At 40.3% G+C, this 15,099-nt stretch overlaps 1 protein-coding gene across 1 annotated transcript in view; it reads left to right on the top strand.

Annotated features, from left to right (window-relative positions):
• LOC126176677 (serine/threonine-protein kinase Nek8) overlaps positions 1-15,099 on the top strand; it is a 306,561-nt gene that overhangs the window by 279,419 nt on the left and 12,043 nt on the right. The gene's annotated exons all lie outside the window — the stretch shown is intronic.

Raw genomic sequence — 15,099 nt, 5'->3', positions numbered from 1 at the left:
TTTAAATTGGTTAAGGTAAATTCTAGGATGTTTTCTTTGAAATGGACACAGCCAATCCACTTTCTTGTGTTTCACTAATGCAAACTCGAATGATCTCATAATGGAAAGTTAAAATTAATTTTCTCCTGTCCTTCCTAATGCAAGGTGGGTGTGTCTCAGCCTAGGTTTGGTGCACCCTGTTCCTGTGTCCAGGCTTCCTCAGTTAACTCCTCTTTCCTCCCTGGAAAATGAGTATATTCTCCTGAAAACTGGGAGTGCTGTGATATGTTTTATGTGTCTTGATTAGGGGTACTAGTGCACACAGTAGCTGCCTCTGCGCTACTAGCAAAAAATAAATAATTTTTATAGGGAAAAGTGATTGCTTGAAGCATATTTTGAATGTAAGTTTGTTCTTTTATATATCCTTCATCTGGGCAATTGAAGATTTCATGATCAGAGGTTTTGTATTTATATTATCACATAAAATCTCATCATGCATAACAGGCCACAGTTTACCAATTGTAAACATTGTCTAGCATCAAGTAATATTCATAAAAACTATATATAAAAGTTACATTAATTATGAATAAGTTAATTAACACATCCAGCAGTTAAGTGAATACTAAGTTCTTATTGTAAGTGGAAATAACTAACATCTTATGTTGCATCATGCACCTGAAGTGCTAAGCTGTAGGCCTAGTTTTTGCAATTCATAAGTAACAAAAATCTGTGAAGTGTAGAGTGTATTAGGTGATCAAGTTATATTTGAAAGTGTTTAGTCTGAATTATAATGTGTGATAAGTTTGGATGTTGCCATAGTGTAGTCAGACAGGGAATGGTACACGTAGATTGTGGGTTGGAATTCCACTGGGGAGAATTGTAGTGGAGAATGGACTTTAGGCTCTACAAAAAAGACAAGTTAATCACTGAACAGGAGGCAAAGATTTCTGCCCTTCAGATTGGATTCCATTACGTGAAATATGAACTAGATAAAGGGTAAACAGACTGTGGGAACTGGGTAGAGGTAACAAGCAATGTGTGAAAGGGGAACAGCTCTTCAACTACATGTAAGCTTATAGCATCTAATAAGCTTGATTTGTTACCTGAAATAGGAGAGGAAGAACCTTATCCAGCTGTAAGTCACAGTAGGGTCCAGCAGACTTCTAACAAAGAAACTATGTGTAGGTCAGTAACAAAAGAGATTAGGTAGTAGCCATGACAGGGGTGTTAGCAAGGTGGTACAGGACAATTTAGGAACTGCAGACCAGGTCACAAGTATTGTGAAACAAAGTGCTAGTGCTAGCCAGGTGACAAATGACATAGATAACTTTCGTAAGGATTTTCATGAAGAGGATCAAGTGATGAAAGTATCTGGAGCAGGAAACATCCTGGTGATCTGAATGGGATAGGAGTAGACACTTCAGACACACATGTGAGTTTTGTGGCATGTCGTACAGCATCATGCTAAGACCTAACACTGCTATGAACTATGTGAAAACAGAGTTGGGCAGGTTACTGCTGACTGAAACAAACTCTCATGTGAGTGCCATGCCGGTTACTGCAGTTCAGAGATAGGTATATACTAGACACAGCCTATACCTGAATAAAAGATGGAAATATAGTTTGGCTGAGAGTTTTGCAGAAAATGTATGGGGGTGTGGGGCCACCATTACACAAAACAAGATCCGTGCAGTTACTCATGCCAGAGGGTACCTCTTTTACGATCAGAATATAAAAGTGCGTGCTTGTGAATTAACACTGAAGAATAGTGCACTTACAACTGTAGCTGAACAGAGATCCCCACTGTGAAATTTTGATCCATATACAAGGCACGTGGATTCCTAAGTATGCTGTCTGCCAGACAGCAGCAAGCATTTAATAGTGAAAGAAATGAAAACAGAAGAAGAGCCCCACAAAATGCGTAAGAGTGCAAAGAGAAGTAATGAACTACTTGCAAGGCAGTGAAGGCCCAAGAGATGCCTACTGGCCATTGTGTCATCCTCTGTCTTGCAATGACATGTAGATGCGATATTTTTTTTTTTTTTTTTTTTTTTTTGGGGGGGGGGGGGGGTGGGGGGGTGGGCAGCATGTGGTCAGCACAGCTCTCTCCCAGCTGTTTTGCAGACTTTCCAGACTATGGATTCGCTACTTCTTAGTCAAGTAGGCCCTCAGTTGGCATCATGAGGCTGAGTGCACCCCTTACCAGTCCTCCTACTGTGGAAAGATCCTTAGCTGTACCAGGAATTGACCCAGGTCCTTCATATGGTAGCTAACTATGCTGCCCACTCAGCTACAGAGAAGAACATAGAAAAAGTAAGGTTAGCTTATCTGTGAGAATATTAGAGGACTGAATAATAAGGTAGAAGAACTTCTTACCTGTAAGAGAAATTTGGAGAGCTATGGGAAGATAGACACAGTGTGCCTATCTGAGCACCAGACAACCATAGGGTTACAGACTCAATATAAAAGATTACACTCTTGCATCATACTCATGTAGGACTAATATGAGAAAACAAGTAGGTTTTGTAGTGATCAGCTCATGGAAATGTGTGCTTATGAATTAACACTGAAAAATAGTTCACTTATAATTGTAACTGTATAGGGATCCCGAATGGGAAATTTTGAACTGTTTGTGTAGCATATGGATTCCTTACTGTGCTATCTGTCAGACAACAGCAAGCATTCAATAGTATTTTATGATTTCAGTGTAGATTTTCTAAAGGATTCTGATAGGAAAAATGACCTATAAAAATCTTATTTGGATCCTACAATTTGATCTCACTAATTAACTTTCTAACACGGGTGGAAAAAGACAGCAGGATCATAATTGATAATGTTTTCTTTGATAGAGCCCACAGCAATAAAATAACTGTATACCAAGTAACAAATGCTCTCTCTGATCATGTGCACAGTTAGTTAGGATGAATAAAATAGTGCCTTAAGGTATAGGTACTCCTCAGTGGAAATCAGTTAGAACAACTAACGATACCTGGACAAACATTTTTAAGATTTGTTTACAACAGATGACTTGGGATGGAATTTATAATGAACCAAATGCTGACATAAAATTTAATCAATTCCATGATAAATCATATCATTATTTGAAAATAAATATCTGCATAAGCTAAATAGAAATGACATCAAAAGCCACATAGAAAACCCTGGATCATTTGCGAGATCAAAGTATCTTCTGAAACAAAAAGGAAAATGTAATTCTTGGCAAGAACAAGTAAAGATCCTGCAGCAGTTGCACACTACAAAAACTACTCAAAATGGCATTTTGTCAAAAATCAATAATTCCAAAAACATACTTAAGGGTGAAATGTAATGAAATGAAAGACAGGACAACTGACCAGATGTTGATTTGAATGGGAGGGCTATAAATGATGAGTAAGAGGTAGCACATGTGTTTAATAATCAATTCTTAAATGTAGCAGGAAATATAAAGACCAACAATTCAAGAGCAAAGTCACAGCAGTACCTTGAAAAATCAACTCATAAAATCATCTTAAATTAAGAAAATTATACATCCTCTCAAAAAATAAAAAAATTCATATGGATTTGATGGTATTTCCATCAGAGTACTAAAGATTTGCTCCCATATAATAATCTCTGTTTTATCTGAAACATGTAATCACTTACTTAAGGATTTTTCCCAGAGAGATTTAAATATCCTATTGTTAAAAACCTCTATAAGAAAGGTGATAGGAGAAATATGAACAGCTACCAACCAGTGTCACCACTGATTTTGTTTCCAAAGCTTTTGAGAAGGTGAGGTGATGTATTCTAGAATATCATCCCACCTGAAAAACAATAATATCCTCTGTAAATCACAGTTTGGATTTCAGAAAAGTTGCTTTACCTAGACTGCCAATTACAAGTTCACTCACAAAATTTTATGAGCATTAATGAGAGGGGGCAATCAAATGAAAACCGCACACTTTCCACATCGGTGCACAGAATGGTTCCATTCAAAAGTAACCATCATATGCATTCACACATTTATCCCACTGGGGGGGGGGGGGGGGGGGGGTGAGACAATCAGTTCCTGTTCCTGACGGATCCACAGCCACAACTATTCTTGCACTTCCTCACCCATCTGAAACCGACTTCCTTGTATGTCTTTCTCCAGCCTGCCAAAGATGTGAAAATCAGGTGGTGAAAGATCCAGGCTGTGTAGAGGATGTTGCAGTGTTTCCCAACCAAATTGCTGAAGAGTGGCCTTTGTTCAATTAGCAGCAGTGTGAGAGATGTGAAAACCACACTGTGAAAGATCTGGGTTGTACGGAGGATGTTGCAGTGTTTCCCAATGAAGCCTTCATTCAATTGACAGTGATAGGGCAGGCATTATTGTCCAACAGAATGATTCCATCTGACAGCAATCCTGGGCATTTTCTGTGCAGAAGATGTTGCAATGTTTCCCAAGCAAATTGCTGAGGAGTAGCCTTCATCCGATTGGCAGTGTGGGGCCATTATCAAGTAATGGCAGGAGAGAACATACCGAAAGCTAAACCAACTGTGCAAGCTTTCAGAGCCAGTGGCTCCTTCTGGTAGAAGGGTTGAAGAGGAAGGAAGAGGATGAAGAAAAAGGATTGGCAAGATTTAGGAAATGGGGGGAGTTCGGAAAAGTTGTCCAGAACCCTGGGTCAAAAGAGACTTACCAGACTGGATGAGAAAGAAAGACTGATTGTTGATTTGAGAAACTGAGAACTCAAAGGTGGAAGATAGGGTAATAATCAAAACATCATGCAAGAGTTTATAGGAGTGAAACACTAAGTGTGTTGTATGTGGGGGAGGTACAGGGCAGGGAAAAATAGACAGGTCTGAAAACAAAAAAATATAGAAAACTGAAAGGGGGTAAAGAAAGGAGCAGTTACCAAGAACAAATGCTGAGATCAACAAAATTAATGTAAAGGCCAGATGGGTGGTGAGAACCAAGGACTTTTTGTAACGCCAGTTCCCACCTGCAGAGTTCTGAAAAACTGGTGTCTGGGGCAAGGATTCAGATGGTCGAGTTGGTGAAACAGACACCAAGGTCAAAACTGTCAACAGGATATTGTTTAATGGCAGTATACATCCTCTGTCTATGTCCATTTATCCTAACTGATAATTCGATGGTAGTCATACCAATGGAAACACTGAACAGGGTTAACATAGCGGTTACATGACATGTGTCATTTAACAGGTGACTCTCCCTTTGATAGTATATGTTTTGCCACTTATTGGGTAAATGGTGGTGGTAGTAGGGAACATAGGGCATGTTTTGCAGCAGTGACAATGGTAGGAGCCATAGTGTAGGGAAATGGGTGCAGAAGGAGCATTGAGTTTGACCAGGCTATTGCAGAGATTTAGGTGGGGGATGGAGGATGTGGAGTTGCTGAAGAGCTATTCTAGGTGTGGTACCAAAATGTCAGGCAGAATGGACTTCATTTCAGGGCATGATTTTCGGAGTTACAGCTTTGTTGAAGTAACTGATTAATATGCTCAAGATGATTATAGCACTGAGGGCCAAGAGATGTACTCCTAAGTTGTTTTTTGAGGGATCAGCAGTACCAGGATTGGATGTGGTGACCCAGAAAAACTAGTCTGGTGGGGTAATTAAGTCCACTGAAGCCTGAGGCGAGAATGAGAAGTATTGCCTCAAGTGCCAAGGCTGTCTGGGAGACACTGAAAGGATGGCAATTGACAACATGTAAGTACTGTTGTTTGTTAGCAGGTTTAATGTGAACAGAAGTGTGTAGCTGAACCTGTGAGGATGAGGTCAACATTACAGAAAGTAGCATGGGATTCAAAATAGGACCATGTGAAATTTAACTGGGAGAATGTATTTAGAGATTCCAAAAACTGTAAACGGTCAGCTTCATCATGAGTCCATATGTCATCAATGTATGTAAACCAAACCAAATCTGAAGGCTTATGGATCCCAGGAAAGCCTCCTCCAAGTGACCCATGAAAAGGTAGGTATAGAAAGGAGCCATCCTGGTTCCCATGGCCGGGCCCCTGACCTGTTTGTATTCATCCACTGAAAGTTTCAAGTTCCTTGTTGAGATATGACACTGCTGATTTTTTTTACCTATTTTACTGAATGTATTATCTTTCTTCTTGTTCTAGTTGCCCTTTGTACTATGAGTTGCGGCATGGAATGTCTGAAGTTTGAACATGGTAGGGAAGCTGGAAAATTTGAATAGAGAAATACTGAGGAGGCTTAATCTAGATATAGCGGGGGGGGGGGGGGGGGGTTTCAGTGAAGTGAAATGGAAAGAAGACAAGGATTTATGGTAAGACAATTATACAGAGGAAGGAGTGGAAGAAAGGATTGTGGGAGAATATGAGCTTGGTACTAGAAACGAGAGAGGAGAGAGGCTAATGGAATTCTGCAATAAATTTCAACTAGTAATAATGAATACCCTGTTCAAGAAACACAAGAAGAGGAGGTATGCTTGGAAATGGCCAATAGATATGACAAAATTTCAGTTAGATTACATACTGGTCTGACAGACATTCCAAAATTATATATTGGATTATAAGGTGTGCCCAGGGGCAGATATAAATTTAGATTACAATTTCGTAATTATGATTAGTAGGCTGATGATTAAGAGCTAATCAGGAAGAATCAATGGCTAAAGAAGCATGATATGGAAGTACTAAAGAATAAAGAGATACCCTTGAAGTTCTCTGCAGCTATACATATTGTGATAAAGAATATCTCAGTAGGCAGTTTAGTTGAAGAGTATCTCAGTAGGCAGTTTAGCTGAAAAGGGATGGACATCTCTGAAAAGGGCAATCACAGAAGTTGGAAAAAACATAAATACAAAGAAGATTAACTGCAACAAAATCATGTCTAACAGAAGAAATACTTCACCTGATTGATGAAACAAGGAAGTTCAAAAATGTCCAGGGAGATTCAGAATTACAGAAATATAAATCACTTCAGTATGAAATAAATAGGAAGTTCAGGGAAGAGGAGACAGAATAGCTGCATTAAAAATGTAAAGAAATCAAAAAAGAAATAATTGCTGAAAGGACTGACTCAGCATATAGAAAAATCAAAGCAACCTGCTGTTAAATTAAAAGCAAGGGTGGTGACATTATGAGTGCAATGGGAATTCCACTTTTAAATGATGAGGGGAGAGTAGATAAGTGGAAAGAGCACACTGAGGACTTTTGTGATGGGGAAGACCTGTCTGATGACATGATATAAGAAACAACACGAGTCGATACAGAAGAGGTATTAGAATCAGAACATAAAAGAGCTTTGGAAGACTTAAGATCAAATAAGGCATAAAGGGTAGACAACATTCCATCAGAATTTCTAAAATCATTGGGGGAAGGGGCCACAAAATTACTATTAACATTGGTGTGTAGATTGTATTAGACTGGCAACATACCATAAGACTTTCAGAAAACAACATCGACACACTTCTGTAGATTGTTAAGAGCTCACAAGTGTGAGAATTACCACACAATCAGCTTAACAGCTCATGCATCCAAGTTGTTGACAAGAATAATATATGGAAGAATGGAAAAGAAAATTGAGGATCTGTTAGCTGACAATCAGTTTGACTTTAGGAAAGGTAAAGGTACCAGAGGGGCAGTTCTGACAACATTGTGGTGGATTATGGAAGAAAGACTAAAGAAAAATGAAGGCATTTACATAGGATTTGTCAACCTGGAGAAACTGTGTAACAAAGGCAAATTGTGCAAGATGTTCAAAATTCCAAGAAAAACAGGGGTAAGCTATAGGGAAACACAGCTTATATACAATATGTAAAAGAACCAAAAAACAAACACTCTCTGGACAGGCCATGAAGGCCCAATGGTACCGACTGGCCACTATGTCACTCTCAGCCCTTAGGCACCAACGGATGCGGATACAGAGGGGTGTGCGGTCAACGCGCCACTCTCCTGGCCATTGTCAGTGTTCATGACCAGTGCCACTACTTCTCAAGCAAGTAGTTCCTCGATGGCCTCACAAAGGCTGAGTGCACCCTGCCTGCCAACAGTATTTAGCAGACCCACGCAGTGACCCATCCAAGTGGTATCCTAACCCAACAGCGCTTAAGTTTGGTGAACTGACAGGAACCGCTGTCATCACTGCGGCAAAGCTGCTGGCTGTACAAGAACCAAAAGGGAACAATAAGAGTGGAAGACTAAAAATGAAGTGCTCAGATTAAAAAGGACATTAGACAGGCTCTGAGCACTATGGGACTTAACATCTATGGTCATCAGTCCCCGACATTAGACAGGGATATAATATATTGCCCCTACTGTTCAACTCACACATCGAAGAAGCAATGATGGAAATAAGGGAGAGTTCAAGAAAGGGATTAAAAATCAAGATGAAAGCAAATTAATTATAAGATTTGCTGATGACATGGCTGTCCTGAGTGAAAGTGAAGAAGAATTACAGGAGCTGTTGAATGGAATGCATAGTCTAATGAGCACAGAATAGGGATTAAGAGTAAATTGAAGAAAGACAAAAGTAAAGAGAAGTAGTAAAAACTAGAACAGCAAGAAACTTAACATTAGGATTGGTGATCACAAAGTACATGAAGATAAGGAATTCTGCTATCTAGGCAGCAAAATAACCCATGATGGATGGAGCAAGGAGGACATGAAAAACAGACTAGCACTGGCAAGGAGGGCATTCCTGACCAAGAGAAATCTGCTAGTATCAAACATAGGCCTTAATTTGAGGAAGAAATTTCTGAGAATTTGCACTTGGAACACAACATTGCATGACAGTGAAACATGGACTGTGAAAAAACTGGTACAGAAGGGAATTCAAGCATTTAAGATGTGGTGTTACAGAAAAATGTTGAAAATTAGATGGACTGGCAAGGTAAGGAATGAGGAGCTTCTCCTGAGAATTGACAAGGAAAGGAATTTATGGAAAACACTGACCAGAGGAAGGGACATGAGGACAGGACATCTGTTAAGACATCACAAAATAACTTCTGTGGTACTAGAGGCAGCTGTAGAGGGCAGAGAAAAATTGTAGAGGAAGATGGAGATTGGAATATATCCAACAAGTAATTGAGGACGTAAGTCACAAGTGCTACTCTGAGATGAAGAGATTGGCAGAGGAGAGGAATTTGTGGCGGGCCACATCAAACCAGTCAGAAGACTGATGACTCAAAAAAGAGAAAGGTCATACTTTTGTTAATAAGTGCTGGAGCAGTACTGAATGAGATGATCTTTTGAAATAGTAAGTTTACAGCTTTTTGAATGCCTTATAATACATCTTTTTTCAGTGTCCAATTAATAATTGCTAAGTGTTTTAAATAATTTTTAAATAGTGCAACACAACACTAATAATGCCAAGTCTCAACTTATTCATATTTATTTTCACTGTCCATAATGATGATGATTAACCTTTAGTTAGTGAGCTGAACACCTGTAAGAAAATATTTTATTAAATTACAGAGACTTCTAGGAGTTTAGGTTAAACAAACAGGTGGCATTTTACAGTAATAATGATGAATAACTGAACTTTGAAAAATTGGCTACTCAACTGTAACCCAGCACAGACTGACTGTACAATCATAACTCAGTGAAGGTGCAACCAAGACTTCTTATATTGTGATAATTTTGCAAACGTGTACTTATAATATCATGGTTCAGAAAAATTCAGCTTGGAAAACAACTTGGAGATTTCATATGTGCATGTGTCTGTACTTGCATATGTGAAACAAAGAAGAACAGAAAGAAATATATAACATTATTTTATGTTAGGTGTGGTATTATACTGAATGGGATGATATCATCTTATTACATCTGAAAGTAAGAAAATTTTGTGTCTGCAGTTTATCTTGACCCATGGCTTTCAGAATGATGTGTGGGAAAAGTGGTATTTATTTATATTCATATTGCGTAGATCTGTTTAGGCATGTGAGACACTAGAATGCAGAAGGAGTCAAAAATATATAAATTACACAGAATTTAGAACAAAGGAAAATAGAGTTAATTTTCAAAAACAGATGCAGGGAAAATAAAAACACAAAACTGGAACAAACACTGAAGCAAAGTGGAAAAAAGACATCATACAAGGATAAGGACATGTTGTACAACAATATATAACATATTAACAATAAAAATATAAGCTTAAAAACTATACATATCTGTTTAAAAAATTCATCTAGTGAATAAAAAAGTTTTATCAAGTAAAGACAAATTTACTTTCCGGAATGAAATTTCACTCTGTAGCAGAGTCTGCACTGATTTCACATCTTTATTATTAAATAATAACTGTTACCTTGCAGACTTCTATTGTTGTTTGGCAGTTAATTAAATATTTTTACTGGGATACTATACACCAGTAGTGATCAGCCTTTCTTTTTGTATTGTGTTCAGGGTACATTTTATTGGTTTCATAGTGCACAGGACTGTCAACCATGAAGCTCATAATTGAATTAATAAATTGGGAAGAGGTGGTAACTATCCCAAGTTTCTTAAAAAGATTATGACTGGAGGGTCTTGGGGGCAGCTTTGTAGCCTTTTTCTGCAACAAGATAATTTTTTTTTTTTGGTGTTGGAGAATTTACCTGGAAGATAAGTCTGCAACACGTTATAGAGGGGAATTATCAAAAGTAAGTGGGCTGTGTGACTGTAAGGTCTCCAAAATGTGTAGTTGTCCTAATGGATAAATAGCCAAAGGCAAGCCTTTTATGGCCTGAAGGACATGATATTCCAGCTAACCGTAAGACTTTGGTGCAGTATAACCTTTGTACTTGCTAACTGTCATATGTATCTCTTGTAGGATCTTGTGAGCATAGCTGAAGTGGACATGATTAGTTTTTCTCAGATTTAGTGAGTGACTTTACTTTGAAGCAGGTTAGGGGTTCTGAGAGTAATTTGGTGGTATCAACATCTAGGTGGTGGGAGGCTTGTTGTTTATGACAGTGCTTGTACTGACAGCAAACTTAGTGAACTTACCTATCATTTAATGAATATAGTAGAGGGAAATATTCCACGTGGGAAAAATATATCTAAAAAGAAAGATGATGAGACTTACCAAACAAAAGCGCTGGCAGGTCGATAGACACACAAACAAACAGAAACATACACACAAAATTCTAGCTTTCGCAACCAACGGTTGCCTTGTCAGGAAAGAGGGAAGGAGAGGGAAAGACGAAAGGATTTGGGTTTTAAGGGAGAGGGTAAGGAGTCATTCCAATCCCGGGAGCGGAAAGATTTACCTTAGGGGGAAAAAAGGACAGGTATACACTCGCACACACACACATATCCATCCACACATATACAGGCACAAGTAGACAGCGTTAATGTCGGGGTTTTCAAAGTATTCATGCTCTCAGTTATCATCTGCATCTGTCTCATGATAATTACCAATGGATCTAATCCATGCTGCGTACTTGCTGTTACACCTCCAGCCGTGTCTACAGTGCGTTCTATTGCGCTATCTGTAGCCTTCAGTCCTACAACACTTCTTACTGCATCATTATCAGTGCTAACAGCTGAAGGCTGTTGCGTGGTGCTATGCTCTGCTTGACTCATCCTAAACATTGCCCTATGATGTTGTTTGTAAATGCCACAATCGAGTGCACATATTTTAGTTAATAAATGTGATTGATGTAAATTAGGGTCTCAAGCGGTACTATACAAAAACCGGTCATCGTCTAAAGAATTCATATTGTGATCAAAGTCTGAAATAAAAAACACTTGACAGTATTGGATCACTGTTTGTATACGTGACCATGTCGCAGTTGGTGAAAGATAGGGATTAGGTGACTGTGGAGGCCAGGGGCGATGATGTAAGTCACCCTCGTGCTACCAAAACCAGTCCTGGATGATGCTGGCTGCCTGAACAGGTCTGCTTGTGCCTGTATATGTGTGGATGGATATGTGTGTGTGTGCGAGTGTATACCTGTCCTTTTTTCCCCCTAAGGTAAGTCTTTCCGCTCCCGGGATTGGAATGACTCCTTACCCTCTCCCTTAAAACCCAAATCCTTTCGTCTTTCCCTCTCCTTCCCTCTTTCCTGACGAGACAACCGTTGGTTGTGAAAGCTAGAATTTTGTGTGTATGTTTGTGTTTGTTTGTGTGTCTATCGACCTGCCAGCGTTTTGTTTGGTAAGTCTCATCATCTTTCTTTTTAGATATATTTTTACCTATCATTTATATATATATATATATATATATATATATATATATATATATATATATATATATAAATATATATATATATAAATATATAAATATAATAGAGGGAAACATTCCACGTGGGAAAAATATATTTAAAAAGAAAGATGATGAGACTTACCAAACAGAAGCGCTGGCAGGTCGATAGACACACAAACAAACACAAACATACACACAAAATCTAGCTTTCGCAACCAACGGTTGCCTCGTCAGGAAAGAGGGAAGGAGAAGGAAAGACAAAAGGATATGGGTTTTAAGGGAGAGGGTAAGGAGTCATTCCAATCCCGGGAGCGGAAAGACTTACCTTAGGGGGAAAAAAGGACAGGTATACACTCGCGCGCACACACACACATATCCATCCATCCATACAAGACACAAGCAGACATTTGTAAAGGCAAAGAGTTTGAGCAGAGATGTCAGTCGGGACGGAAGTATAGAGGCAAAGATGATGTTGAAAGACAGGTGAGGTATGAGCGGCGGCAGATTGAAATTAGGAATTAGCGGAGATTGAGGCCTGGCGGATAGCGAGAAGAGAGGATATGCTGAAGGGCAAGTTCCCATCTCCGGAGTTCTGACAGGTTGGTGTTAGTGGGAAGTATCCAGATAACCCGGACGGTGTAACACTGTGCCAAGATGTGCTGGCCGTGCACCAAGGCATGTTTAGCCACAGGGTGATCCTCATTACCAACAAACACTGTCTGCCTGTGTCCATTCATGCGAATGGACAGTTTGTTGCTGGTCATTCCCACATAGAACGCTTCACAGTGTAGGCAGGTCAGTTGGTAAATCACGTGGGTGCTTTCACACGTGGCTCTGCCTTTGATCGTGTACACCTTCCGGGTTACAGGACTGGAATAGGTGGTGGTGGGAGGGTGCATGGGACAGGTTTTACACCGGGGACGGTTACAGGGGTAGGAGCCAGAGGGTAGGGAAGGTGGTTTGGGGATTTCATAGGGATGAACTAAGAGGTTACGAAGGTTGGGTGGACGGCGGAAAGACACTCTTGGTGGAGTGGGGAGGATTTCATAAAGGATGGATCTCATTTCAGGGCAGGATTTGAGGAAGTCGTATCCCTGCTGGAGAGCCACATTCAGAATCTGATCCAGTCCCGGAAAGTATCCTGTCACAAGTGGGGCACTTTTGGGGTTCTTCTGTGGAGGGTTCCGGGTTTGAGGAGATGAGGAAGCGGCTCTGGTTATTTGCTTCTGTACAAGGTCGGGAGGGTAGTTACGGGATGCAAAAGCTGTTTTCAGGTTGTTGACCTCCACCTGTCCAATGGCCAGCTTCACACGTCCGTCCACATCAAACCCACCAACAAGCAACAGTACCTCCATTATGACAGCTGCCACCCATTCCACATCAAACGGTCCCTTCCCTACAGCCTAGGTCTTTGTGGCAAACGAATCTGCTCCAGTCCGGAATCCTTGAACCATTACACCAACAACCTGAAAACAGCTTTTGCATCCCGTAACTACCCTCCCGACCTTGTACAGAAGCAAATAACCAGAGCCGCTTCCTCATCTCCTCAAACCCGGAACCCTCCACAGAAGAACCCCAAAAGTGCCCCACTTGTGACAGGATACTTTCCGGGACTGGATCAGATTCTGAATGTGGCTCTCCAGCAGGGATACGACTTCCTCAAATCCTGCCCTGAAATGAGATCCATCCTTTATGAAATCCTCCCCACTCCACCAAGAGTGTCTTTCCGCCGTCCACCCAACCTTCGTAACCTCTTAGTTCATCCCTATGAAATCCCCAAACCACCTTCCCTACCCTCTGGCTCCTACCCCTGTAACCGTCCCCGGTGTAAAACCTGTCCCATGCACCCTCCCACCACCACCTATTCCAGTCCTGTAACCCGGAAGGTGTACACGATCAAAGGCAGAGCCACGTGTGAAAGCACCCACGTGATTTACCAACTGACCTGCCTACACTGTGAAGCGTTCTATGTGGGAATGACCAGCAACAAACTGTCCATTCGCATGAATGGACACAGGCAGACAGTGTTTGTTGGTAATGAGGATCACCCTGTGGCTAAACATGCCTTGGTGCACGGCCAGCACATCTTGGCACAGTGTTACACCGTCCGGGTTATCTGGATACTTCCCACTAACACCAACCTGTCAGAACTCCGGAGATGGGAACTTGCCCTTCAGCATATCCTCTCTTCTCGCTATCCGCCAGGCCTCAATCTCCGCTAATTCCTAATTTCAATCTGCCGCCGCTCATACCTCACCTGTCTTTCAATATCATCTTCGCCTCTATACTTCCGTCCCGACTGACATCTCTGCTCAAACTCTTTGCCTTTACAAATGTCTGCTTGTGTCTTGTATGGATGGATGGATATGTGTGTGTGTGCGCGCGAGTGTATACCTGTCCTTTTTTCCCCCTAAGGTAAGTCTTTCCGCTCCCGGGATTGGAATGACTCCTTACCCTCTCCCTTAAAACCCATATCCTTTTGTCTTTCCTTCTCCTTCCCTCTTTCCTGACGAGGCAACCGTTGGTTGCGAAAGCTAGATTTTGTGTGTATGTTTGTGTTTGTTTGTGTGTCTATCGACCTGCCAGCGCTTCTGTTTGGTAAGTCTCATCATCTTTCTTTTTAAATATATATATATATATATATATATATATATATATATATATATATATATATATGAGAAACAACCACCCATTTCACTGATCCCATCCACAACTATCTTCTTGTTCTGGATGTAGGATTTTAACCAGTTTTACACTGCCATTATGTTGTCACAATAGCATGCTGTGTTGGGAATATTTTGTGAGCCGCTCAGTTAAAAGCATCAGAAAGATCACAAAATAACCAAGTATCTTCATTTATTGTTTAGGGATTCCAGTATATCAATCATGAAACAAAACACAGTTTCCGTTGTGTACATATCTTTTCGAAAGTAAACCTGTATTTCATTGATAATGTCAAAGCTTTTGAGATGCCTCACGTTCTG

Source organism: Schistocerca cancellata, chromosome 3 (assembly GCF_023864275.1).
Source record: "Schistocerca cancellata isolate TAMUIC-IGC-003103 chromosome 3, iqSchCanc2.1, whole genome shotgun sequence".
Taxonomy (NCBI): domain Eukaryota; kingdom Metazoa; phylum Arthropoda; class Insecta; order Orthoptera; family Acrididae; genus Schistocerca; species Schistocerca cancellata.
This window is presented reverse-complemented; position numbering and strand designations above follow the sequence as displayed.